Genomic DNA, 26,518 nt, shown 5'->3' with positions numbered 1-26,518 from the left:
TGCTTCATTACAATACAAACTCCCAAGTTTTAGGGGTTCAGATATTAGGACTAGAAACATGTTTCCTAAATTAAATAAGAATATAATCTTGGGGGATCCAAGGTAGCTGAATAAGGTATAGCTACACTATGTAAGCTGCTCTGGGATATGAAAAGAACAAAGGAAAAACTATGTTTCTAGGGGTCTGACTGACGGAAAATTTCAGCAAAGGAGTGAAAACAAACAATGAAGACTCCTGGGGACAAGAGGAGAGAAGATAAACACCGCTCCAGCCAGCCACATGGTACAGCCAGCTACTGGCTATGAGCTGCCATCTTACCATGTCAAGGTAGAAAGAAATTGCTGCGTACTCTGTTGCTTGCAGTTTCAGCTAATGGGGAATTTCAGTCACACACTGACTTTTACTTCAGCATGGAGAGCCGATTGCTTCTCTCAGCACCAAGAACAAGGCCCTGGCTATCTCAATCATCAGGGAGTCTGGCACTGAGCTCTCTATGGACCAAAGATAGACACCCAAGGAAAAACTGCTACAGACTGCAGCAGACTAGACCACTGTGTCACTTATGGACGTAGCTGGCATTGATTAAGACAAAAGAAATCACTCAGACTACAATCCTGGGTTTACATGGAATCAAAGCCAAAGCAACAAGCCAAGTGAGACCCTGCATTCCAGCTAAACCATAAATTCTTTCTCAATAAAAGCTCCATAAGGAAGGGAAGAGTTCATTAGATGGGGCAGACATCAATGTAGTGACACAGGAGACTTGAAGAAACGGGATAGCAAGATGCTTCTGAAGGAATACAAGAATTAGATCCTGAACTGAAGGAAATCTATAAAATGACAGAATGCAAAATAATGATTGTAAGGAAACTCAATGAGATGCAAGAAAATACAGACAGATGACAGAAATGAGGAATATGAGTAACATGAATGAAAATATTAAGAAAATAGAACTTATTAAGAATCAAATAGAAATTTTGGAGATGAAATCTTCAGTCAGTGAAATAAAAAAATACAATTGAGAAATTTAACAGCAGAATAGTCCAAATGGAGGGAAGAACTTCAGACCTCCAGGACAAGAGTTTTGAAATAACCCTTATAAAAAGAAAAGAATGCAAAGGAATGAAGAAAGTCTATGTGAAATATGGGATACCATTAGATGACCAAATACTTGTATTATAGTTATTCCTGAAGGAGAAGAAAAGGAAAAAGGCATTGAGAACCTGCTAAATGAAATAATAGTCAAAAATTTCCCAGGTCTTAAAAGAGACATGGACATCCAGGTACAAGAAGCTCAAAGAACCCCAGGCAAAATGGATTGGCTGAATGGATAAAAACTAACTTCACTATATGCTGCCAACAAGAAACTCACTTCAGAAACAACAGACAGTCCGCTTTTTCTGTTGGAGTAGTAGTGCTGGGATCTGGCATCTAGTTCTGGTTTTATCCTGCAACTTCCAAAGTGTTCCTCATATGACTTGTATCATTAGGGCAGAGTAATAGTTCATCTACTCCTTCCTCCTCCTCTAGCCTTCATGCTCATGTTCCTGGGGGCAGCTATTACTTTAAGATATTTTAGAACATGTTACTCTTTGTCTTCTTTCAAAACCTGTTCAAACCTAAAGGCTCTTCCTTAAACTGAACTGGTCCTTCTTGGCCTCTCTGCCTGTGGTGTGAACCAGAACCTTATTGGTAATGAATCTATTGGTCTTTATTCTGGCTTCTAGGTCATTACCATATATGTCCAAGTTCAGGTTTTTCTGGGCCTAAAATACTTGGAACCATGTCTTTACTACCTCTTGAGGCTTGGTTGTATAAATATTGCAAATTTCACCTCCACCTGCAAGTCCACTCTCTGTATCTTAGATTGGTTGAGAGCCCTTGGTAGTACGTTGGCTATACTTCATTAGGAATGTGAACATTGGGCAGTGACTTCACTGTTACCCCAATGTTCATTTCTCTATAGGTTCAACCTCTTCTCAGGAACTCTCCTGGAAAACATCCCAGTCATGCTGTCTCTCCTTTCACCTGTCTTGCCACATTTCATCCCTCTCACATGCTATCCAGTCCTGTTTTCCACCTGGGTTTTGATCCCAGCTCTCCTCTCCTTGGCTTTCTGGGTTTTTCATGTTTTTCTTCATGTCTCTCCATTTATATGTATTTATTTATTTTATTTTTTTTGACAGGCAAAGTTAGACAGTGAGAGAGAGAGAAAGGTCTTCCTTCCGTTGGTTCACCCCCCAAACGGCCGATACAGCCAGCACGCTGCGCCTATCCAAAGCCAGGAGCCAGGTGCTTCTCCTGGTCTCCCATGTGGGTGCAGGGCCCAAGCACCTGAGCCATCCTCCACTGCCTTCCCGGGCCACAGTGGAGAACTGGACTGGAAGAGGAGCAACTGGGACAGAATCCGGCACCCCAACTGGGACTAGAACCCGAGGTACCGGCGCTGCAGGTGGAGGATTAGCCAAGTGAGCTGGGGCGCCGGCCTCTCCGTTTATTTTTGAGCCATCTTCCTCTCTACTTGGGCACGTATTTCCATAGCTTCATGAGCCTTCAGATCAGCAATGTAGAGGGTGTCAGCCAGTTTGGCAATTTTTCATTTATGTGTACTATCTGTGGTCCTCTTCTTTCAGCAGGCAGATATTTGGCTAATGGAGTTGTGTAGATCTTTGCATTTTTTTTCCAGTTGGCAGTACAGGAGGACTCTTCTACTCTTGTTGCTTTACAGTGATATTTTGACTAGGAGGATGCATGACAAGGGCAAGGTGGTCTTTGGGAAATTTTCTTATTAATCTTGAGCATTAGAGTCTCTACTAGACCTCTCTGCATTTCTACCATCTGGTAACCCTCTGTTGAACTCCAGAGTTGAAAGCCACATCTTACGGAGGTTGTATGTACCTGGCACACTGAACATGGGGCAGTTTGTTAGCTGTTTGAATTGGAATGACTGCAGCAACCTTTTATGATACAGATTTTCCTAAGACTATGTCTTTTGTGTTATTTCATTGAGTCTTTGCAGGGCGGGATAATCTGCATTCATAACCTCCTTTGGAACCAGGTCAGGTATTTGCTATAAATGACCTTGACCTTTGACTGTCCTTTTTGAGTGATCACATCATACTTAATTTTTCCTCCAGGATCTTTCTGAATGGCTGGCACATTCATTATATTTTTGTGCCATATTCAGTGGATGCTGAGCCACATAGATCTCTGGAAAAGCACCTCCATCTCCAAGATCCTCTAACAACCAGATACCCAATGTTTCTGGTGCCTGTATGGGAAGTTTCTCTCAGGGAAGAGACCATAAAGGTCTGCTGTGGCCTCTGGGATCTTGTCTCAGGCTGGTCCTGAGAGAGCTGAGTAGTTGCAGGTAAAACCTGATGAGCACCATCTTCTTCTCCCAGTGCCTTTTAGTTCAAGTAAATTTCATCCATACCTATTGCTCAGGACAGATCAATTCATTTCAATCTCATGTTTGAACAATAATGTATGAGGAACGGGCCAGCACCACGGCTCACTAGGCTAATCCTCTGCCTGTGGTGCTGGCACACTGGGTTCTAGTCCCGGTTGGGGCGCCGGATTCTGTCCCGGTTGCTCCTCTTCCAGGCCAGCTCTCTGCTGTGGCCCAGGAGTGCAGTGGAGGATGGCCCAAGTGCTTGGGCCCTGCACCCACATGGGAGACCAGGAGAAGCACCTGGCTCCTGGCATCAGATCAGCGTGGTTCACCGGCCACAGCGGCATTGGGGGGTGAACCAACGGAAAAGGAAGACTTTTTCTCTCTGTCTCTCTCTCTCACTGTCCACTCTGCCTGTCAAAAAAAAAGTATTAGGAATGGTATGACCTTACATAAATATATCCTTTGCAAGTACTTTTATTCATTTATTCACCAATAATTGGTTAATAGGTTCAATCATACAGTTGACAACCATATTGATCAAGCATATACTCAATGCAGCCTTTTGTTTACTGCACTAGTGATAACAGCAGGAAATGGGATGCATGATCTTATTCAGTCTCAGTGGAGCTTATTGAACAGTAGGCTGCCACTTTGTAAGGGCATCAAAAAATAAGCTACTGCCCAGGAAGCACCTGCTATGTGTCAGCTGATGGTATTTTCACTGATGGTAGTTCACTTAACCCTTGCAATGAGTTGTTTAGGTTAAGCATAACGAGGGTAATTTCTGTTCTCAACATTGTTAAGTATTGCTCCCAGTGCAATTATGGGGGAGTTAGGTTTGAACCTACAGGTGCAGCCTTCCTGGCCTCCCCAGTGTGAACATGATTGTCTTGGCCTCACAGTTTTGGTTGCATCCACCAAATTCAGTTCCCTTTTATTAATATTTCTGTGGGGTTTTAAATTTAGACTTGAATATTGCAAAACTATAAGCTGAGGACAGCAGTGTGAAATAGCCAATCCCTATGTAGCACTTATTCTGCACCAGGCAATATTCTCAGTATGTATATTTATTCACTCATTTAATTTTCACAAAACCCAATGCAGGAGAGATTATTCTCATTCTTATTTTGTACAGGGATAAACTGAAGCACAAAGAGGTCAGGTAAATGATTGAGATGAGATTGGAATCTGGGTAGGTCGAGCCTGATGGCCTGTGGCTTGCACTGTAATGCTGTGATAATAAAAATTACACCAACCATATAATAGCCTCCTCATTCCATAATACTTAACTAGACACAGCTAAACAATTCATGCACATGTATAGACATGCCAGCGTCTACCCATGGAGCAGCTACACTTAAGGGGTGAGCTTCCTGACATAGCTCTTGTCACCAGTACCTCTGCACCAGGCTACAGGCTAGAAGTGACTGAAGTGGTGTTTCAGGGTCACAACAATGTTGAAATTGCTGTGACTCTTCTTCATGGTGTACAGGCCCTGATAATGCCTATTGCAAAATGCTCTTTCAGTTTAAGCGTGGAAAGAGGGGTTTTAGAAACCTCCTTGATTTTAGGTTAAAAATCTTCAATTTGGAAACTTATGCTTCTAAATAAAATTGGAGACTTCACCTCCATCTGTATTTATTAGTTTCCTGCCTATTTTCTATCTTCTGGGGATTTTGTGGATCCTTGGTGTGAGCTCACAGGCTGGGTTTGCCATTTAATTTTTTACTGGGTTATACAAGCAACTCTGGAAATTATTTGATATTTAAAAAAAGATAATTATGCATTATTATGAAGCCAAGTTTTTTTTAAAATTTTGATCAAAGGTTATTTTGTGGCCTATTAAATGACAAACCCTCAACCTCTGTGGAACTATTTCACAATGAAAATATGTTCAAGGTGTAAGCCTTAAAATTCTCAAATACAGCACAATTCCTTTAAATTATAGCAATTTTCTGATATGGTTGTTACAGTTAGTTTTGGCATTACTATAATTTATTATTCCAAGTCATGCAGTTATCAATATTAAGTAAATACAGAGAGATGGTTCTCCAAGTAAAAGGGTTTGTTTGGGAATAATATATATAAAGACTAGAATTGCAATTTGAGACACTTGCACAGGTCAGAATGGCCTCTGGCTTGTCTGGAAAGCAAAGGAAGAGGTTGGGATTTCATTGGGAAAACCAAAGCCCTTACAAGTGAGTTTGAAAGTTCACTGGTGCTCACGGTGTGCTGGGTGCTGGTGAGCTCTGAGTAAAGCGTATCAGTAGTCACTAGATCATATTTGTAATCTCAAAACTGTGGTTGGGCCCTTGTAGCTGGGATTGGGCTCATGAGACAGTATGTCAGGTATGTGTGCTTATGTTAAGTGATTAGCTGTCCTTGTGTGTTAGCTATTCTTGTGTTGATTCATGTAGTAAACTGTGGTTTGGAAAAACTTCTTGTGACCCAGCAAATGGTACATGAACCCTCCCTTTGTGGCCTTCTCTGGCTCCGTTTTCCTGGCATTTGATGTGATAGATTTTGAACCTCACAATTTCACACTATCTTCTACAGTATTCTGTGCATTCCATCTGCTGGTTCATTCCCAAAATCCACAATAGCCAGGGCTGGGCCAGGCCTTATTCAGGAACTGCATCTGGGTCTCCTTAAGTACTTGAGTCATCACCTATTGCTTCCCATGCACTTTATTTTTTTTATTTATTTTTATTTTTTGACAGAGTGGACAGTGAGAGAGAGAGACAGAGAGAAAGGTCTTCCTTTGCCGTTGGTTCACCCTCCAATGGCCACCGCGGCCGGTGCGCTGTGGCCGGCGCACGTCACTGATCCAATGGCAGGAGCCAGGTGCTTCTCCTGGTCTCCCGTAGGGTGCAGGGCCCAAGTACTTGGGCCATCCTCCACTGCACTTCCCTAGCCACAGCAGAGAGCTGGCCTGGAAGAGGGGCAACCGGGACAGAATCCAGCGCCCCGACCGGGACTAGAACCCGGTGTGCTGGCGCCGCAAGGCGGAGGATTAGCCTAGTGAGCCGCGGCACCGGCCCCCGTGCACTTTAGCAGGAAGCTGGTGGATTGGGAGTCTGAAGTAGTCAGGACTTGAGCTGGACACTCTGATATGGAATGCAGGTGTTCTAGCAGTGCCTTAACCATTGTACCATAATGCCCGCTCCCTGCCCTCCTCCCTCCGCCAAGTCACTCTCTGCACCTCATTATTTTAGTTAAGATGAAAGTGGATATTCAACTAAAACATGCAACCACAAGCCTTTTAGGACAGTGAAAGTCTTTTATAGGAAACTATAATAGTGATACCTGTCATTATACAGACATGTGGAGTGTACCACACTGTGAGTGAGCCGTAATATAAGCTATGGACTTGGGTAGAATTTGTCAATGCAGGTTCATTCATTGTGACAACTGCACCAGTGGATGCAGAATGCCATTTGTGACATAGGCTGCACATATATGGGGCATAGACTTATGAAATCTTTGTACTTTCGGCTCAATTTTGATGTGAACCTAAAGCTTCTCTAGAAAAATTAAGCCTCAAAAAAGGAAATTGTGGGCTAGGGCCAGTGCTGTGGCATAGTGGGTAAAGCCGCCGACTGCAGTGCTGGCATCCCATTGGGCTCTGGTTTGAGTCCCGGCTGCTCCACTTCCAATCTCGCTCTCTGCTAAGGCCTGGGAAAGCAGTAGAAGATGGTCCAAGTCCTTGGGCCTCTGCACCCACGTGGGGGACTTGGAAGAGGATCCTGGCTCCTGGCTTCGGATCAGCACAGCTCCAGCTGTTGCGGCCAATTGGAGAGTAAACCAGTGGATGGAAGACCTCTTTCTCTCTCTGCCTGTCCTCCTCTCTTTGTGTAACTTTCACATAAATAAATCTTAAAGCTGTGGGGCTGATGTTGTTGAATAACAAGTAAAACTGCCACCTGCAATGTTGGCATCCATATGGGCACCAGTTTGAGACCTGGCTGCCCCATTTCTGACCCAGCTTCCTGCTAATATGCTTGGGAAAGCAACAGAAGATGGCTGAAGTGCTTGTGCCCCTGCACCCATGTGGGAGAGCCGGAAGAAGCTCCTGGCTTTGGCCTGGCCATTTTGGCCATCTGAGGAGTGAACCAGCGGATGGAAGATCGCCCTCTCTCTCGAACTCTCCCTCTCTCGGTGTAATTTTGACTTTCAAATCTTTAAAAATTGTACAATAATTAAATATGGGAGGGAAAGGAATGCAAATAGTAATAAATATCAGAAGACAATGTTTAAAAAATTACTTCCAAGAATACTGAGTGAATGTATTTTTTTTTTTTCTTTACAGGCAGAGTGGACAGTGAGAGAGAGAGAGACAGAGAGAAAGGTCTTCCTTTGCCGTTGGTTCACCCTCCAATGGCCGCCGCGGCCGGCGCGCTGCGGCCGGCGCACCGCACCGATCCGATGGCAGGAGCCAGGAGCCAGGTGCTTTTCCTGGTCTCCCATGGGGTGCAGGGCCCAAGCACTTGGGCCATCCTCCACTGCACTCCCTGGCCACAGCAGAGGGCTGGCCTGGAAGAGGGGCAACCGGGACAGAATCTGGCGCCCCAACCGGGACTAGAACCTGGTGTGCCGGCGCCGCTAGGCGGAGGATTAGCCTAGTGAGCCGCGGCGCCGGCTGAGTGAATGTATTTTAATGGCTAAAACATTCAGTTGATGTGAAGGTTCTGTCAAAGGATTTCTTTGTTCAAATTTGCCCTTGGTTCTGGCCTGTGCTGATAACTAATTGTGAACTACCTGAACGGATCTTGATCTTAGGATTTGCTGAGTGTGATAAGCCTATTTGCTTAGAACTAACCTTTGTGTACATGGTTCTTTTATATGATAAAACTTTATGTGCGAGAAAATAAAAGCAGCACATAGCTTTCTTAATTTCCAGTTCCCTTCTCACAAAGGGATTGATAAACTCTCCTAAAGTGAGCCTCAATTTCTTCTCTCCAAATCCTCATACCATTCTTATTCTGGGTAAATGGCTCAGGCCAAAAGAATTCCAGATAAAATTCCACAAGAAAAGGGACTTTGCTTTATACACTAATATATCTTTAAGCATAAAACAATACCAGACATGGGGTGAGTATTCAAAAACTCATTTGCTGAATGATTAAGTCAATGCAGTAAACAGAAGCTCAATATAAAATTATGTTTTATATTCTAAAGGTTAAAAGTAATTATATGTGTGAAACAGTGTAATGCCAAAAATCAATATAAAGAGTATAAAGAGCTCTTTGAAGCTGAAATTACTTTGACTAAAAATTTTTAAATTTATCATAAAGATAGAAAAGAATAGAAAAGCTGAGGATGGCAGTAGAAAACTTTTAAAAATTAGGATTGAGATCCATGATCCAACTTACAGGCATTCCATCGGAGAAAAAGTGAAAGTAAGAAATTAAAGAAGTAAAATTTTAAAGTTTTCCAAAACTGAAGGATGTGTGTCTTCATGTTGAAAAAATCCACAAGTACACATTAAAAAAATTGTAAAAGACCCACATAAAAGTACAATCCTAAGAAATTTTAGAATACCAGAGACAATTTGCAATTCGGGACATGCTCAAGCTGACTTACCTCAAACGGTAGAGTTAGAAACATACCAGGGGATTCCAATTCAATCCCATCAAGGTGGCATGTACCAATGCCATCTCACTAGTCCCAGTGATCAATTTCTGTTACAATTGATTATAATGATAGGACTAAGAACCAAAGGGATCACATAAACAAGACTAGTGTCTGCAAATACTAGCTGATAGAATCAAAAAGGGAGAGAATGATCCAACATGGGAAGTGAGATACACAGCAGACCCATAGAGTGGCAGATGTCCTAAACAGCACTCTGGCCTCAGAATCGGCCCTTAAGGCATGTGGATCTGGCTGAAAAGCCCATGAGAGTATTTCAGGCATGGAAAGCCAAGACACTCTGGGGAAAAAAAAAAAAAAATCTAAATGAAAGATCTCCGCGAGTGAGATCCCAGTGGAAAGAACGTGTCATCAAAGAAGGAGGTACCTTTCTCTGAAGGGAGGAAAGAACTTCCACTTTGACCATGGCCTTGTCTAAAAATTATCAGAGTCAGTGAACTCAGGGGGCTTCCATAGCCTTGGCAGCTCATGACAAGAGCCTAGGTTGATTACTGATGCCATAAACAAGAGTGTCAATTTGTTAAGTCAACAACAGGAGTCACTGTGCACTTACTCCTCATGTAGGATCTCTGTCCTTAGTGTGCTGTACATTGAGATTTAATGCTATAACTAGTACTCAAACAGTATTTTTCACTTTATGTTTCTGTGTGGGAGCAAACTGTTGAAATCTTTACTTAATGTATGCTAAACTGATCTTCTGTATATAAAGAGAATCGAAAATGAATCTTGATGTGAATGGAAGGGGAGAGGGAGCGGGAAAGGGGAGGGTTGCGGGTGGGAGGGACGTTATGGGGGGGAAGCCATTGTAATGCATAAGCTGTACTTTGGAAATTTATATTCATTAAATAAAAGTTTAAAAAACATACCAGAGACAAACAGAAAATTCTAAGGGAATATGCAGTTGTGTGTATTATGGTTTTTTTTTTTTAAACAATTTTTTCTCACATTTATTCAAAAGGCAGAGTTACAAAAGGAGAGACAGAGATTTTCCATTTGCTGGTTCAGTCCCCAAATGGCCACAACGGCCAGAATTGGGCCAGTCTGAAGTCAGGAGCCAGGTGCTTCTTCCAGGTCTCCCACGTGGGTGCAGGGGCCCAAACACTTGGGATATCTTCCGCTGCTTTCCCAGGCCATTAGTAGGAAATTGGATCAGAAGTAGAGCAGCCAGAACTTGAACCTGTGCACATATGGGATGCCGGTGTTGCTGGTGGTGGCTTTACCTGCTGTGCCATGATACAGCTCAGATTATGCAGATTTAATAATCACAAGAAATTAGTAATAAAGACAAAGGAGTGGAGTTGGGAAGAGAAATCAGGTGTTTGCCACAATGGTTAAGATCCATATGACTCCGCATCCATTGCATATGGGACAAAAGAAAACTGTGCTGACCATTCAGGAAGATCTTGGAGGAAGCCATAAATACGGTATGATTGCTCAACAAGGACAGTCAAAAGTCAAGGTTATTTATAGCAAATACTCTGACCTGGTTTCAAAGGAGGTTGTGAATACAGATGATCCAGTCCTGCAAAGACTCAATGAAGAAGCTGTTAAAGAGTAACAGAGACGACTAGAGTAGTCTTAGAGAAATCTACTTCTCAAAAAGTTGCTGCAGCTGACAAACTGGCTCCTGCTCAGTGTGTCCATCAGATACCATCTCATCAAGCTGTGACTTCCAACTCTGGAGTTCAACAGAGGGTTATAGGATAGTAGAAATGCAAAAAGAAAATTCCTTGAGGACTACCTTCTCCTGCACATATCATGCATTCTTCTAGCCAAAAGAAGACTGTAAAGGAACAACAAGAGTGGAAAATCCCTCTTATATTGCCATCTGAAAAAAAAATTGCAATGCTCATACATTGTATGTTTCCTATTGCTGCTAGGACATGCTATCCCAAACCCGATGGTTTAAAACAACACAATTCTGGTGGTCAGATGTTCCAAATCCATTTTACTGCACTGAAATTGAGGTGTCATGTTCCTTCCAGAGGCTCTAAGGGGGAATCTGGGTTCTTGGCTCATCCAGCTCTGGCATTGCCTATACTTCTTTCCTCCAGGCTCAATGCCAGCTTCTTAAAGCCTTTGGTCAACACATCACTGCCTACTTCTCTAGTCAGGTCTTCTACCACCCCCATCTTGTGAGGACACTGACATATTATTTAGGGCTATTTTGGGTAATCCTGGATATTCTTCCCATCTCAAGAGCCTTGATTAAACCCATTTGCAAAGTTCCTTTTGCTGTGTAAGGTAACATTTACTTACAGGGATTAGGACCTGGATACCTTTGCAGGCTAGAGCCCACTAGAGACTTTCTGAGTTTGAAGTACATTTTTGAAAATAATTCTGTAATTAATTTGAAAGCAGATAGAGGAAATTCCATTTGCTAGTTTACGTCCCAAATTCCCATAATGGCCAGATCTGGGCTAGGCCAAGACTGGGAGACTAGAACTCAATGCAGGTTTCCTATGTGGATGGGAGAGACCCAAGTACACAAACCATCACCTGCTGCCTCCCAGGGTTTGCATTAGCAGGAAGTTGGATCAAAAGTGGAGTAGCCAGGATTAGAATCAGATGTTCTGATAAGGAATGCAGAAATCTTAAACAAGGACTTAACTGCTATATCAAACAGCCACTCCAGACACAACTCTTTTTGAAAGTATAGCTGAAATGGCCGGCGCCGCGGCTCACTAGGCTAATCCTCCGCCTAGCGGCGCCGGCACACCGGGTTCTAGTCCCGGTCGGGGCGCCGGCTTCTGTCCCGGTTGCCCCTCTTCCAGGCCAGCTCTCTGCTGTGGCCGGGGAGTGCAGTGGAGGATGGCCCAAGTCCTTGGGCCCTGCACCCCATGGGAGACCAGGAAAAGCACCTGGCTCCTGGCTTCGGATCAGCGCGGTGCGCCGGCCGCAGCGTGCCGGCCGTGGCGGCCATTGGAGGGTGAACCAATGGCAAAGGAAGACCTTTCTCTCTGTCTGTCTCTCTCACTGTACACTCTGCCTGTCCAAAAAAAAAAAAAAAAAAAAATGTATAGCTGAATAGGAACTGCGAAATGGAACAGGAGTTGGAGGAAGAAGTGTCAAGAACTTTTTTTACATAAACTATATTAAAGTATAATTTCTATACAATTAATGTATCTATTGTAAACATACAGCTTGATGAACCTTGACAAATGTATATACCTGTATGGTGATGAACTATGGCAGATGTATACACCTGTGTAACATCACTATAGTCTAAATGTAGAAAATTCTCATCACCTACCAAATTCCTTCATAATCCTGGGCAGTCAATCTTCACTGCCAGGCAACCACTGATTTTCTTTGTTGCTGTGGATTAGTTCTGCCTGTTCTAGAATTTCATGTAAGTGGTATCATGACTGAGTAATCTTTTATGCCTGGTTTCTTTGTCTCACATCATGCTCTTAAGATGCAGTCGTGTTGTGTCTATCCTTACTTCTTTTAATTGCTGAGTAGTAGTCCATGGTGTGGCTATACCACCTTTTTTATCCATTACCTATTAACAGAAATTGCAGAAAGAGGAAATTTTAAAACTTACAACTCAAAAATTTTTAATTGATTTCTTTTAGGAGTCAAAGAACAAAATTTCAGCAAATTGAATTTTTAAGACCAAATAGACTCTTATTAGCACATGAACCAGGCAGCATCCCTTCTACAAACAGAAGTTCTACCAGGTAAGGCAGAACAGTTGGCTTTTATAGGGTAACTAGAGAAGGAACTAGAAAATGGATTAACTAATTGTAAAGAGTGGATTAACATGAGATCACTTAGGTTACTTTTATAGGTTAAGGTAGAAGGGGCGTCCTTGTTCAGGCTCAGGTTGACTGGGCCTTTCTGATTGGTTGTGATGGGCCTCTCATTTTCACATTTACTAGCATGAGCGATTCCATTGGTTTGGCCATGTCTGTCAGGGCCCAAGGCAGGAACTCATTTCTAAACAGTGGGTTCTCATAGATTTATTAACATACGGCTGGTATTTTTTTATGTTTCGTGTAAGAAAATCATTGCCTGTTCTAACGTGGTGGGAATTTTTTTCTGTGCTTCCTCTGGAAGTTTTATGGTTGTAGATTTTATGAGTGGATTCTGTGCAATGTGAGGTTATTTTTTTCCATGTGGATATCCTGTTGTTCTAGCACTGTTGATAAGATTGTTGTTTGCTTGGAGGATTACCTTGTGAAACAAATCAGTTGATCACGTGCTATGGTTTCAGTGTCTCCTCCAAAAGTCACGTTGAAATTTAATGGTTAATGTAATTATATCAGGAAGTGGAACATTTAAGAGTTGATTAAGTCATGAAAGCTCCACCATCATGAATGAATTAATACCATTATCTTGGGAGTAGATTTATTATCATGGGAGTAGCTTTGTCTCATGCATGTTCTGCTGAATCCCCTCTCTCTGTGTGCACCCCCCATCTTGTGTGCACGTGCACACATGTTCTCTCACCTATATGATGCTCCCTGCCATGTTTTTGAGAACTTCTTAATGTTCTTATCAATTTTTTGAGATCTGCTTCTTGCATTTCTTCTATGTCATCATCCTCATAATCTTGAATTGGGGTGTCTTTTTCATTTGAGGGCTTCATGGTGACTTCCTTGTTTTTATTACCTTGGTTTTTGCGTTTGTTATTTGGCATATTGGAGATATTTGGTTTCTTCACTGTGGTGCTTTTTCTTGTTATACTATGACACTAGATTAAGTGGACTATCTGTTTTTGATGGAGCCTTAGGGCTTGAGATGGGTGTGGCCTGAGAGCTCTGTTTGGTGTGCCAAAGGTGACACTCCCAGGTTAGGCGTGGTAAACCTCTCTCTCTCTCTCTCTCTCTTTTTTTTTGATTCAAAAGGGAAGTTATTCTGCACAGCTGAACGAAGTTGGAGGTAGTTAGCAGGCAAATGATATACCCGCAGGAGCCAGAGATCAGAAGCTCTTTCCCAAGGACCACACAGGGAATCTGTTCGGCCCTCAGAGTGGGCTCAAATTCTCCTTCAGTCTCCCACTGGGTTGCCAAAGTTATGGAATTGTAGCGTCTCTGGAGAGTGCTCACGTGAATTCCGTGAGTTCTCTCCCCCACCGTCTCTTTTTTCACAGTCTCAGTTCAGTAGCACCACAAATTTACTAGGTCCTAATCTCCTGTTAACTCGCCCCGCCCAGAGTCAGGTTTTTCTGCTAGGCTCAGGGCCGGTGCAGACCTGAGGTCGCTCTGCTTATGACGTATGTCCAAGATGGCGCCTGCTCTTTGTCTTGCTCGCCCTTGAGAGGTGAGCGGAGAGAGAGAAACCCGTGTCCGTACCAGTCACCTTTTTTTTTCCTCTCTCTCTCTTCCAGTTAGCTTGGTGAAGTCCCCCCCCACCCCCCGGGGGTCGTTCCCTCTAGTCTCCTCTCTCCACTTGCCTGCCGGTGTCTCGGGTTATTGAGGTTCGGCTCACCTCGCGTTCCAGCGCTGGTGTGTTGAGTCTGCCGCTGGTGTCCCGAACTGTGGGCTCCCACGCTCTCCACGCAGGTCCGCTCCCCTTCCAGTGCCGATGTGTGGACTCGGAGCCCTGGACGTCCCAAGTCTCCCCGCTGTTGTCTGTGTGGCACGCACTCCCCTTCGAGCACTGGGGTGCAGACCCTGCAGCTTGCGCAGCTCAGTCCCGCGGCTCCGCTCCCTGCCATGTTTTGAGGCAGCAAGATCTTCACCAAATGTAACCCTTTGATATTGGACTTCCTAACCTCTGGAACTGTGAGAAATAGATGTCTTTTCATTATAAGTGATGCTACCTTGTCTGTGACATTCTATTATGGCAGCAGAAAGTGCACCAGGGGTAATTTCTGTTTCATTGTTCTATGTGTCCATCCTTCTTTCAGTATGCCTGCATTTGATCATAGGTCTTGAAGTCAGGTAGTATAGGGTAACCAATTTGGACAGATGTTTGACCTGACCGCATTAAAATAATCACTTAAAAACTTTGAAAGTTGCTAGGGAATTATATGTGTTTTGGTTCATTATCTGCATTTCATTGAGAGATTCTCTAATATTGGTATCTGTGGTTTTTGTCCCTTCCATGCTGCTCAATTTTCTTCAGACTAGAATACTTTATTGTCCACAGGGCACATGCTTTCCAGCAGGTGGTTAAGTTCCAAATATTTGCTGTTGAAGGCCTTCCTTAATACTTCTGTTTTTTTTTTTTTAAGATGTTTTATTTATTTGAAAGTCAGACTTACAGAGAGGCAGAGGCAGAGGCAGAGGCAGAGGCAGAGAGAGAGAGAGAGAGAGGTCTTCCATCCACTGATTCACTCCCCAGATGGCCACAATGACTCGAGCTGTGCCTATCTGAAACCAGCTTCTTCCAGGTCTCCCATGCAGATACAGGGGCCCAAGGACTTGGGCCATCTTCCGCTGCTTTCCCAGGCTGCAGCAGAGAGCTGGATCAGAAGGATCAGAACTGGAGCAGCCAGGACTCGAACCAGAGCCTGTATGGGATGCCAGCACTGTAGGCCACAGTACTGGCCCCAATACTTCTGTTTTGAACTTCTCGGTTCAGCTTACCCTCTACTGCTGGTTACTTTTGGTTCTCTCAGGTCCTTTTCCAAACATTAAATCTGGTTTCCTAAGAAGTAGGGAAAAAGCCAGTGGCCTACCTACAAAGATTTGAGAGAAAGGAAAAGGTACCCATATTTGATCACTCTATTTTGTTGACAGATTTTCCTTTTGACTCTCATCTTGCCTCTGGTTCCTTGCACTCCCATTTCTGAGCCTGTCCACGGCCTTGTGGGTGATTTCATTTGACTTACTGTTTTCTCTCTCATGGGATGCTGGATTCTTCCCTTTGCTAGAGTTTTTAATATTCCCCCATCATTCTGTCTTTGAGAATTTGTTCACACATTCTTGGCAATCATTGGCAATCATGGCAATTGATTGGCAATCGCCCCTCTCCTTTTTTCCTTGTGGATCTGTACATTTTTAATTTCTTTGATTTGGTGGTGTTTCAAAAGCTGAAGGATAATTGCAGAACTCCCTTTCACACTGTTAAGCCACATGTGCTCTCTTATAACACTTTAAATAATAAATACTTCACAAAAGTTATTCTTATGGAAATTTGCTATCCACAGTATGCTTTGTAAAATGCTTGTCACCAATGACCCATATCAGCAATCAAAATTACAACAAATGTGGCTGTGGATCTTACTGGCTTTTTTCCTGAATTGATGTAGCCTACATTCTGCAAAACAGAAGGAGGGGTCCCGCCGGGCGGTTAGATCAGGTTGCCTTTTCCACGTAAGATTTCTTTGGAGGGGACTTTGCCATTGCACTGATTCAAGTAGGCTAGAATGTCTTCTTTTTAGGAAAAAGTTTTCTCCTGGGATTTATCTGCTTCCTTAAAGTTTTAGTTTAATTATGTGGTATTTAGCAAGAGTGACTCCATTTTGATTTGATCTGGTCTGTTAGAGCCTAGTACAGGAGCTCAGAGCAAACCAATGACCTCTCAGAATTTTTCTTTAAAACCTGTTATCTGCTTGCTCAGTGCCACAGGTCTATGATCTAATCTGTGCGTGCTGGGCTGAGTGCCTACAGGATCTTGATTGGGTTCTGAGTTTTTCAGTATTTAGATGGCTGCACAATGGTAGGAATGTATGATTTCTATTTTTTGTGTAAAGAGATGCATCTTAGCTAGAAATGATTTCTCCAGAAATGTGGACATTAAATATCACCTTGAACTTAAGCAGTTCAGAAAGATATCTCTTACTTTCATGTAGTCTACTTCTATAAACTCAAAGCTTTAAATGATGTGTCACTGTCTCTCACTGCAGTACAGAGTTCTTGTTCTTCTGATGTTGAAAAATTTACTTGAGTATCTATAGAAATCTGCAAGATTCCCACAAATTCATAAGGAGCATAGTCATAGTTTTCTATAACTGCCCTTGTGTGTGTGTTTTTTTTGTTTTTTTTTTTTTTTTTTTTTGGATTTACAGCACTGCAGCCTGAATGAAGATGTCCTCCAATTCTAAAAATCTACACTGGGCAACCATTTGGTGCAGTGGTTAAGACAGAACTTGGGACACTGACATCCCATATCGGACTGTCTGGCTTTGAATCCCTGCTCCACTTCTGATTGTAACTTCCTGCCAGTGGGCTCCTAGGAGGCAGCAGTTGATGACTCAAGTATTTGGGTCCCTGCCTGTATTGAGTTCCTGTCTCCTATCATCCTGGTCTGGCCCTGGGTATTGTGAGCATTTGGGGAATGAATCAGCAGATGGGAGATCTCTCTATGTAACTTTCTGTCTTTTGAATAATATGAAAATAAATAAATACACTCACACAAAGTATCTATAAGCAGAGTCAAATTTAGTTAAGGAAGCTCGGTTGAGTAGAGTTTATTTTATTTGACTAGAGTTGGAATTAGATTGAGTTTGAGCTGACTTGGGTATTGATTTAGGGATTTTAACTTAGTAGAGAAGAATTTGATTTGAGTTGAGGTTGATTTGGGTCTGGAATGAGTTACCTGGAGGTTGATCTGAGTTGAAGTTGAATTGAGAAGAGGCTGAACTGTGTCAAGATTCAGTTATGTAGAAAAGGAGTTGAGTAAATTTGGATGGCACCTGGATTAGGGTAAGCAAACTAAAACTTCCACATAATAGAATAAACAAACTAAAACTCTGGAGTAAATTCTCCAAAATCTTTGTGAACCTTTCTACTTGGGGTCATCTCTTAGCTCTTTCCAGATGGAAGGGGTTACTCACAAGGCGTTCTGTTTGCTCTTTCTCTTTTCCCCCTCCACTGCCCATTCTGAAATAAAAATTCCTTTCCTTGTTTCTCTGTAACTCTTCTCTAACAGCCAGATCCTTACTGTCTCAATTTGTACTCTAACTGCTTGTCAGAATTTGCAGAGACGGTGCCATCCCTATGAAGGTATGGCAAATGACTACAATAATACAATTTTCTCTACCTTATTACCTGTACTTGGACTTCTGAGAAATTACAAAATGATTCTCTGTTTTAAAAAGTTTTATTTATTTATGTTTATTTGAAAAGCAGGGAGAGGGAGCGAAAGAGATTTTCCATCTGCTGATTAATCCCCTAAACGTCCACAACAGCCATAGCTGGGCAAGGCTGAAGCTAGGAGCCTGGAACTCAATCTGGGTCTTCCATGTAGTGGAACCCAAGTACTTTAGCCATCACCTGTTGCCTCCCAGAGTACTAGCAGGAAGCTGGATGTGAAGGAGAGTGAGGATTTGAAGCTTGGCAATCCAGTATGGGCTGTGGGGCATCACAAGCTGCATCTTTATTTTTTTAATAAAAAACTTTTATTCAATAAATATAAATTTCAAAAGTAAAACTTTTGGATTTTAGTGGTTCTTCCCCCATAACCACCCTCCCACCCACAAAAAAAAAAAAAAAACCTCCCATCTCCTACTCCCTCTTCCATATCATTCTTCATTAAGATTCATTTTCGATTAGCTTTATATACAGAAGATCAACTCTATATTAAGTAAAGATTTCAACAGTTTGCACCCACACAGACACACAAAGTATAAAAGTACTGTTTGAATACTGGTTTTACTGTTAATTCGCATAGTACAACACATTAAGGACAGAGATCCTACATGGGGAGCAATTGCACAGTGACTCCTGTTGTTGACTTAACAATTTGACACTCTTGTTTATGGTATCAGTAATCTCCCTAGGCTCTAGTCATGAGTTGCCAAGGCTATGGAAGCCTTTTGTGCTCGCTGACTTCGATCTTATTCTGACAGGGTCATAGTCAAAGTAGAAGTTCTTTCCTCCCTTCAGAGAAGGGTACCTCCTTCTTTGATGGCCCCGTTCTTTCCACTGGGATCTCACTCGCAGAGATCTTTCATTTAGCTTTTTTTTTTTTTCCAGAGTGTCTTGGCTTTGCATGCCTAAAATACTCTCATGGGCTCTTCAGCCATATCCGAATGCCTTAGGGCTGATTCTGAGGCCAGAGTGTTATTTAGGACATCTGCCATTCTATGGGTCTGCTGTGTATCCCGCTTCCCATGTTGAATCATTCTCTCCCTTTTTTATTCTATCAGTTAGTATTAGCAGACACTAGTCTTGTTTGTGTGATCCCTTTGACTCTTAGACCTATCAGTGTGATCAATTGTGAACTGAAATTGATCACTTGGACTAGTGAGATGGCATTGGTACATGCCACCTTGATGGGATTGTATTGGAATCCCCTGGCACGTTTCTAACTTCACCATTTGGGGCAAGTCCTATTGAGCATGTCCCAAATTGTACATCTCCTCCCTCTCTTATTCCCACTCTTATATTTAACAGGGATCACTTTTCAGTTAAAATTTAAACACCTAAGAATAATTGTGTGTTAATTACAGAGTTCAACCAATAGTACTAGAACAAAAAAAATAAATACTAAAATGGATAAAGTATTACATTGTACATCAACAGGACAAGAGCTGATCAAGTCACTGTTTCTCATAGTGTCCATTTCACTTCAACAGGTTTCCCCTTTGGTGCTCAGTTAGTTGTCGCCAATCAGGGAGAACATATGATATTTGTCCCTCTGGGACTGGCTTAATTCACTCAGCATAATGTTTTCCAGATTCCTCCATCTTGTTGCAAATGACCGGGTTTCATTGTTTTTGACTGCTGTATAGTATTCTATAGAGTACATGTCCCATAATTTCTTTATCCATTTAGGTTGGTTCCAGGTCTTAGCTATTGTGAATTGAGCTGCAATAAACATTAAGGTGCAGACAGCTTTTTTGTTTGCCAATTTAATTTCCTTTGGGTAAATTCAAAGGAGTGGATGGCTGGGTTGAATGGTAGGGTTATATTCAGGTTTCTGAGGACTCTCCAGACTGACTTCCATAGTGGCTTAACCAGTTTGCATTCCCACCAACAGTGGGTTAGTGTCCCTTTTTCCCCACTGGTACCAGACAGGGATGTCCACTCTCACCACTGCTAATCAATATAGTTCTGGAGGTTCTAGCCAGAGCTATTAGGCATGAAAAAGAAATAAAGGGATACAAATTGGGAAGGAAGAACTCAAACTATCCCTCTTTGCAGATGACATGATTCTTTATTTAGGGGACCCAAAGAACTCTACTAAGAGACTATTGGAATGCATAGAAGAGTTTGGCAAAGTAGCAGGGTATAAAATCAATGCACAAAAATCAACAGCCTTTGTATACACAGACAATGCCATGGCTGAGGAAGAACTTCTAAGATCAATCCCATTCACATTAGCGTTCCAGCGCTGGTGTGTTGAGTCTACCGCTGGTGTCCCAAACTGTGGGCTCCCACGCTCTCCATGCAGGTCCGCTGTGAATCACGCGTTCCGGAAGAGTTTCTTCTGCTGTTTCCTCCCCTACTCTGGTACTGCTCTTCCTTGAACCTGCAGTATCTCCACTTTTATTAAACTATCTCTCCCCGGACTATCAGTGTGCTCCCTTCCTATTCCGCCATCTTGCCTCCTCCCGATTCCTTTTATTTCTGTGGTGTCTGTTGTTATGTTTCCTTTTTCATCTCTGATTTTATTGATTTGGGTCTTTTCTTTTTTTAGTTAGTTGGGCCAATGGGGTGTCAATTTTGTTTATTTTTTCAAAAAAACAGCTCCTTGTTTGGCTGATTTTTTGTAATGTTTTTTTGGATTTAATCCTGTTGATTTCTTCTCTGATTTTAATTATTTCTCTTCTCCTACTAGATTGGGTCTGGTTTGCTGTAGATTTTCTAGATCCTTGAGATGCATTGAAAGCTCATCTATTTGGTGCTTTTCCAATTTCTTGATGTAGGCGCCTATTGATATAAACTTTCCTCTTAACACTGCTTTTGCTGTATCCCATAAGTTTGGTATGTTGTGCTGTTATCCTCATTTGCTTCCAGAAAATTTTTGATTTCTCTTTTAATTTCTTCTATGACCCATTGTTCATTCAAGAGCATGTTGTTCAGTCTCCATGTGTTTGCTTATGCTCTAGGGATTCCTGAGTTGCTAATTTCCAACTTCATTCCTTTGTGGTCTGAGAAGCTGCATGGTATGATTCTAATTCTTTTGAATTTGCTGAGACTTGCTTTATGGCCTAGTATGTGGTCAATCCTAGAGAAGGTTCCATGTACTGCTGAGAAGAATGTAAATGCTTTATGTGTAGGATGAAAATTTCTGTAGATATCTGTTAGATCCATTTGGGCTATAGTGTCGTTTAACTCTACTGTCTCCTTGTTGATCTTCTGTCCTGTTGATCTGTCTATTTCTGAGAGTGGAGTATTGAAGTCTCCCAGTACTATTGTATTGGGGTCTAAGTCTCCCTTTAAGTCCCTTAACAATTTGTTTAAATAAACCGGTGCCCTGTAATTAGGTGCATATACATTGATAATTGTTATATCTTCCTGTTGAATTGATCCCTTCATCACTATATAGTGCCCCTCTTTGTCTCTCTTAACAGTTTTTGTGTTAAAGTTTGTTGTCTGATATTAAGATGGCTATACCTGCTCTTTTTTCATTTCTGTTGCATGGTATATCTTTTTCCAGCTTTTCACTTTCAGTCTGTATGCATCTTTGTTGGAAAGATGTGTTTCTTGTAAGCAGCAAATAGATGGGTTTTGTTCCTTAACCCAATCAGCCAATCGGTGTCTTTTAACTGGACAGTTCAGGCCATTAACGTTCAATATGACTATTGATAAGTAGTAACTTTGCCCTGCCATTTGCCAAAGATATTTTCTAATATATGTTTTTTTTATTTTATTTTATTATTTTTTGACAGGCAGAGTGGACAGTGAGAGAGAGAGAGACAGAGAGAAAGGTCTTCCTTTGCTGTTGGTTCACCCTCCAATGGCCGCCATGGCCGGCGCGCTGTGGCCGGCGCACCGCGCTGATCCGATGGTAGGAGCCAGGAGCCAGGTGCTTTTCCTGGTCTCCCATGGGGTGCAGGGCCCAAGCACCTGGGCCATCCTCCACTGCACTCCCTGGCCACAGCAGAGAGCTGGCCTGGAAGAGGGGCAACCGGGACAGAATCCGGCGCCCCAACCGGGACTAGAACCCGGTGTGCCGGCGCCGCTAGGTGGAGGATTAGCCTAGTGAGCCGCGGCGCCGGCCTCTAATATATGTTTTGAACTTCCTGTGATCTTTTGCTGTGAGGTTTCCTTCCTTTACCTTCTTTCATATTGATGACCGTGTTTCTGTGTTTCTGTTTGTAACACATCTTTAAGCATCTTTTGCAGGGCTGGATGAGTGGCGACAAATTCTTTCAATTTCTGTTTGCTGTGAAAGGTCTTTATTTCACCTTCATTCACAAATGAGAGCTTTGCAGGATATAATATTCTGGGCTGGCAGTTTTTCTCTTAGTACTTGGGCTGTGTCTCGCCGTTCCCTTCTAGCTTGTAGGGTTCCTGATGAGAAGTCTGCTGTGAGTCTAATTGGATATCCTCTGAGAGTAATCTGACATTTCTCTCTTGCACATTTTAGGATCTTTTCTTTATGTTTCACTGTGGTGAGTCTGATTACAACATGTCATGGTGAGGATCTCTTTTGGTCATGTTTACTAGGGGTTCTATGAGCTTCCTGTACTAGGATGTCTCTGTCCTTCTCCAAACTCGGGAAATTCTCTGCAAGTATCTCACTAAAAAGGCCTTCTAATCCTTTCTCCCTCTCCATGCCTTCAGGAACTCCTAGAACCCAAATGTTGAGTTTTTTAATAGTATCCTCTAGATTCCCAACAATATTTTTTAGATTTCTAATTTCCTATTCTTTTCTTTGGTTTGACTGTATACTTTCCTGTGCTCTGTCTTCTAGGTCTGATATTCTCTCTTCTGTTTCACTGACTCTGTTTTTAAGGCTCTCTAATGTGTTTGTCATTTGATCTATTGAATTCTTTATTTCATTTTGATTTCTCTTCACTATCACACTTTCCTGTTCTACTAGTTTCTGCGTTTCATTTTGATTCCTCCTCAAGATTTCATTTTCTCGAAGGAGATTTTCTATCCTGTCCAATAAGGGATTCCATCGCTCAAGCATTTGTTTTTGAAAGCTTCTAATTATTCTTATCATAAATTTTTTGAAATCCGTATCTTGCATTTCTTCTATCTCATTATTTTCATAATCTTGGCTTGGGGTGTCTTGTTCATTTGGGGGTGTTATAATGTCTTCCTTGTTCTTGTTTCCTCAGTTTTTGTGTTTGTTGCTTGGCATTGTGGAGATATCTTTGGATTCTTCTTCCCTCATTGTGGTGTTTTTTTCTTGTTATACTATGACTGTATTACGTGGACTGCCTGTTTTTTTTTTTTTTTTAAAGATTTCTTTATTTTTTACTTGAGAGTCAGAGTTACACACAGAGAGGATAGGCAGAGAGAGAAAGAGAGAGGTCTTCCATCCGATGGTTCACTTCCCAAATTGGCCGCAACGGCCAGAACTGCACCAGTCCGAAGCCAGGAACTTCTTCCGGGTCTCACACACGGGTGCAAGGGCCCAAGGACTTGGGCCATCTTTTACTGCTTTTCCAGGCCGTAGCAGAGAGCTGGATCGGAAGTGGAGCGGCCAGGACTAGAACTGGTGCCCATATGGGATGCCGGCACTTCAGGCCAGGGCGTTAACCCGCTGTGCCACAGCGCCAGCCCCTACTGCCTGTTTTTGATGGAGCCTTAGAGGCTTGAGATGTATGTGGCCTGAGAGCTCTGTTTGGTTCCTCAGGGTTAAGGGTGTGCCAAAGGTGACACTCCCAGGTTAGGCGTGATAAATCTTTCTTTCTTTCTTTTTTTGATTCGAAAGGGAAGTAATTCCACACAGCTGAACGGAATTGGAGGTAGTTAGCAGGCCATTGATATACCCACAGGAGCCAGAGATCAGAAGCTCTTTCCCAAGGACCACACAGGGAATCTGTCCTGCCCTCAGTGTGGGCTCAAATTCTCCTATGTCTCCACTGGGTTGCCAAGGTTACCGAATTGTAGCGTCTCTGGAGAGTCCTCATGTGAATTCTGTGAGTTCTCTCCCCCACTGTCTCTTTTTTCATGGTCTCAGTTCATTAGCACCACACATTCACTAGGTCCTAATCTCCTGTTATTTCACCCCTCCCAGAGTCAGGTTTTTCTCCTAGGCTGAGGGCCGGTACAGACCTGAGGTCGCCCTGCTTATGACATATATCCAAAATGGCACCTGCTCTTTGTCTTGCTCGCTTTTGAGAGGTGAGCAGAGAGAGAAACTCGTGTCCGTATTGGTCACTTTTTTTTTTCCTCTCTCTTCTAGTTAGCCTGGTGAACTTTTCCCCACAGGGTTTCAAGCCTCATTCCCTCTAGTCTCCTCTTTCTGCTTGCCTGCCGGTGTGTCAGGCTATTGAGGTTTGGTTCACCTCGCATTCCAGCACTGGTGTGTTGATTCTGCTGCTGGTGTCCCGAACTGTGGGCTCCCACACTCTCCACGCAGGTCCACTGTGAATCACTAGTTCCAGAAGAGTTTCCTTTGCCGTTTCTTCCCCTACTCTTCCTTGAATCTGCAGTATCTCCACTTTTATTAAACTGTCTCTTCCTGGATTATCAGTGTGCTCCCTTCCTATTCTGCCATCTTGCCACTCTTGGTGTATTTCTTTTACCTGGTATATAGATGGGTCTCGCTTTTTAATGCATTCAGCTAGTCTGTATCTTTTAATTTGAGTGTTTAGTCCATTTACATTCAAGGTTATTATCAATAATGACTTAGTTTTGCCACATTTTTCTATTTTTTTCGTAAATATTTCTATTGTTTTGGATTTCCTTTGTGTTACTATTAGGAAGCTTTCTGCCATCATTTTCTTTCATGATGCTGGTTATCTTACTTGATTTCTATGTGTAGTACATCCTTAAGCATCATTTGTAAGGCTGAGTGATGACAAATTCTTTCACTTTCATTATGTTCCATTTTTAAATGACAGCTTCACTGTGTACAGTATTCGTGGCTGACAGTGTTAAGGGCTTGGACTATATCTGTCCATTCTCTGCTGGCCTGTAGGGTTTCTGATGAGAAATCTGCTGTTAATCTGATTGGAGATCCTTTAAAGGTAATCTAGCATTTCTGTGTTGAATATTTTAGAATATTTTCTATGTGTTTACCTTTGAAAGTTTAATACTTGTGAAGATCTTCTCTGATCATGTCTCTGGGGTTCTAGACGTTTATTGTATGTAGATGTACATATCTTTTTTTTTTTTTGTCTGACTTAGATCTTTCAAAAACATTGTCTTCCAGCTAAAATATTCTTTCTTCTGCCTCACTGAGTCTGTTGTTGAGGTGTTACACTGTATTTTTTATTGGAAATATTGAATTATTCATTTTTAAATATGTTTGATTTTTTAAAATATTTCTTATACATGTCATTCACACATTTCTTCAATTCATATAATTGCTTCTCTGTGTTTTTGAGTAATCTTAGAATCATTGTTTTGAATTCCTTTTCTGGCCTTGTGTCAATTTCCTCATCTTCACAGTCTAATATTGAAGCATTATTGTATTCCTTTTGGGAAGTTATATTGTCTTCCTTGTTCATGTTTATTGTTTTTCTATACTTTTTATGCATCTGCAGAAACACTTGTTCATATCTCCTGAAATTTTTGTTCTTGGGAATGTGGTTCTAGGTGTATTGGAATGCCTGTACCTTAAGGGGTTATACAGAGATGTGTGCTGGATGGGGCCAGGGAGCTCTGGCCAACGTTTGTGAGTGGGGCAAAAGTCCAGGGTTACACACAAGTTATGAGTAGTAGACTTCCTGTGTAGTCAACAGGGGAGAGGCCTGATCACTGCCTCTACCCAACCATGCAAAGAACCTATGTGCTCCATAGTGTGAGCATGGAGCCCTCTGCAGTGTCCATTACCGGTGATCAGGGAGTTATTTGCTTCTGGAGTCGGGCTCAGTAATTATCCAAAGACCCAGCAACCCACAAGGGATCTACTCTCTGCCCTGTGAAACTTCTGGTCCAAAGAGAGCTGCCTTGGAACCAGCCACCTGCCTGAGAGAGGTCAGTCAGTGCCCCACCCTGGCAAGCTGAGTCTGGTGCTTTGATGGAAGGAGTGGAGAGCTACTCCAGATACCCATGGGCACCCCAGAGGGAAGAGAGAGATGGCAGCTTTGTGTGTTCCTTGAGAAACCCATTTCATCCACCCTTTAACTCTCAGACTCAGCCTCCCCCTCTACCTCCCCAGAGCTGCATGGAGGAAGGAAGCCTGCCTTTCCACTCTTATTTCTCCTTAGAGGGCCCAGCTGTTTTGGCATAGTTAGAGTTGAGAGCCGGGGCCTGAACACATCTACAGAGAGAATGTTCCCAATACTGTGGTACAGCTTCTGAGGTGGAGATGCCCTGGGGACAGGGAGGGCTGAGAGCTACCAAGGAGAAAGAGCTGTGGTGGTCAGAACTGACCTGTGAGCACACATGAGACACTCTCTGGATCACTGTAGAAATTACTTGAGGAAGCCTTGCCGGGGACTGGACTCCTTCCTGAGCAGTATGGATGGGCTGTTGCTGCTGCACTGTGCAAGTCAT

The 26,518-nt window shown here is 42.6% G+C and overlaps 2 pseudogenes; both read right to left on the bottom strand.

Annotated features, from left to right (window-relative positions):
• Positions 1 to 1,509: 1,509 nt before the first annotated feature.
• On the bottom strand, positions 1,510 to 2,126 carry LOC138843037 (SNW domain-containing protein 1 pseudogene; annotated as a pseudogene).
• Positions 2,127 to 2,495: 369 nt separating this feature from the next.
• LOC100348794 (SNW domain-containing protein 1 pseudogene) lies at positions 2,496 to 26,518 on the bottom strand (annotated as a pseudogene).

This window comes from Oryctolagus cuniculus, chromosome 1, assembly GCF_964237555.1.
Source record: "Oryctolagus cuniculus chromosome 1, mOryCun1.1, whole genome shotgun sequence".
NCBI lineage: Eukaryota > Metazoa > Chordata > Mammalia > Lagomorpha > Leporidae > Oryctolagus > Oryctolagus cuniculus.
This window is presented reverse-complemented; position numbering and strand designations above follow the sequence as displayed.